Source organism: Propithecus coquereli, unplaced genomic scaffold (genome assembly GCF_000956105.1).
Source record: "Propithecus coquereli isolate 6110/MARCELLA unplaced genomic scaffold, Pcoq_1.0 Scaffold146, whole genome shotgun sequence".
Classification (NCBI taxonomy): Eukaryota; Metazoa; Chordata; class Mammalia; order Primates; family Indriidae; genus Propithecus; species Propithecus coquereli.
Window position 1 is genome coordinate 3,077,623 of NW_012138969.1, and position 1,852 is coordinate 3,079,474.

General features: G+C 43.6%; 1 protein-coding gene across 1 annotated transcript in view; it reads right to left on the bottom strand.

Moving 5' to 3' along the window:
* LAMC1 (laminin, gamma 1 (formerly LAMB2)) overlaps window positions 1–1,852 on the bottom strand; it is a 168,785-nt gene that overhangs the window by 25,350 nt on the left and 141,583 nt on the right. The window lies entirely within an intron of this gene.

The window sequence follows — 1,852 nt, forward strand, 5'->3', positions numbered from 1 at the left end:
AATTAAGAATTTTATAAAACAATACTAATTAACCTTGAATTAGGAACCACATGTAAAGACTGGCCCATCTCACGGAAGCTCCCACTGTTCAATCACGCGTACCTTTGACATCCTGGGCCTCGCGAAGGAGGTCCGTAACTTCCCGCTCTGCTTCCTTCAGTCTATCCTCGAAAGCTTGATCTGTCACCGTCTCTTCTCCAGTTCCAAGGTTTGCCATGAGACTCTCTAATTCCTGGAGCTTCACTCGATGATCAGCGACCTAAACATAACGAAGGAAGAAAAGGGAAAGGTACAACACACAGGTACTCCTGAAGAACCCAATCCTACCCGTCAGACTCACAGGGACACTCTATGATACGTAGGTCTACGCACCCCATGCATGTCCACTTCTGAATAGATGACATGGGCAGTTTTTCTTTATTTCTCTGGCTTTCAAAGAAAACTTTCAGGACCATTCCTTTGACTTTAAACACTACATGCTGATGATTCTTGAGCTCTGACCTCTCCCTTGCGTGTCAGATTACCTTCTTGATACCTCCACTCAACCCTGTGATAGGTATCTCAAACCTAACATCCGAAATTATACCTCTCCGTTCTCCGAGTAATCTCCATCTCAGTAAGGCCTCCAGCTACCTTAAGCAAAAAACCCGAGACCCATCCTTGATTTTTCTCTTTCCCTGTCCTGCCCCAAATACATGTTTATCCAACCCAATCGAGCCTTCCCCTTTGCCCCATTGTTAACCATCATTCTTCACACAGCACTCAGAATGCTCCTCTTAAACATAAACTGGACTTTGTGGCTTTTTCAATGCATTCCCACTGGATTTTGGATAAAATCTAAACTCCTTACTACGGTCAACACGGCCCTATATAACCTGTCCCTGCCAACCCCTCCATTCTTACGGCAGACCACTCCCTCCTCACTCAGCAGGCTCCTGCCACTGCCCAGCTTCCAGGCCTCTGAACACCACATTCCTTCTGCCTGGAACAACTTTACTTTTACTTTTCACTTGGCTCACTCCTTCTTATCCTTAAGATCTCATCTTAAATAAATTTCCTTAGAGAGGCCTTATATAAAAGTAGTTTCCCCCAGAGATTATCCATTTCTATGCTTTTTGGCACTTATTTCAGTATTTCTCCTGTTTATATATTTAATGTTTATTATTTGCCTCCCAACTGCAACACATATCTTTTCTTAACAAGAGTGACCACATCTATCTTGTTTGCCCTTTCTTCTCTGGAGCTCAGCGCACAGTAAGTTGCCGTTCAACATCTGCTGAATGAATGAAAAGATGCACTGTTGACAGCTTACCTTATCCTTTACCAGCCGGTAACAAGCTGGACATTCCTGGCAGCCAGGCCAAGAACGATTGTAGAAATAGTTCTCTTCACACTGGTCACAGCGATTACCCACAAAGCCTTCCCTGCATTCACAGTGACCATCGTCTTTGCACTGGAGTGAAAGAGACCCCTCAGGATGACAGTCACAGGCTGCAGAATGAGGGGAAAATAACACATAATAAGCAAAAGAAGGAAGAGTGCATTTTATCTTAGCTCAGTCTGATATCAATAAGCTGACTACACTATCACTGTAAGTACACATTTTTTTGAAAAACAGGCATACTTATGAGATTTTAAATGGTTACGTCTGTTTAGCAGAAAAAACAGACATTTTTAAAGTAAAAATAAGCTTTAGGCCGGGCGCGGTGGCTCACGCCTGTAATCCTAGCTCTCTAGGAGGCCGAGGCGGGCGGATCGTTTGAGCTCAGGAGTTCGAAACCAGCCTGAGCAAGAGTGAGACCCCGTCTCTACCAAAATTAGAAAAGAAATTAATTGGACAACTAAAAATATA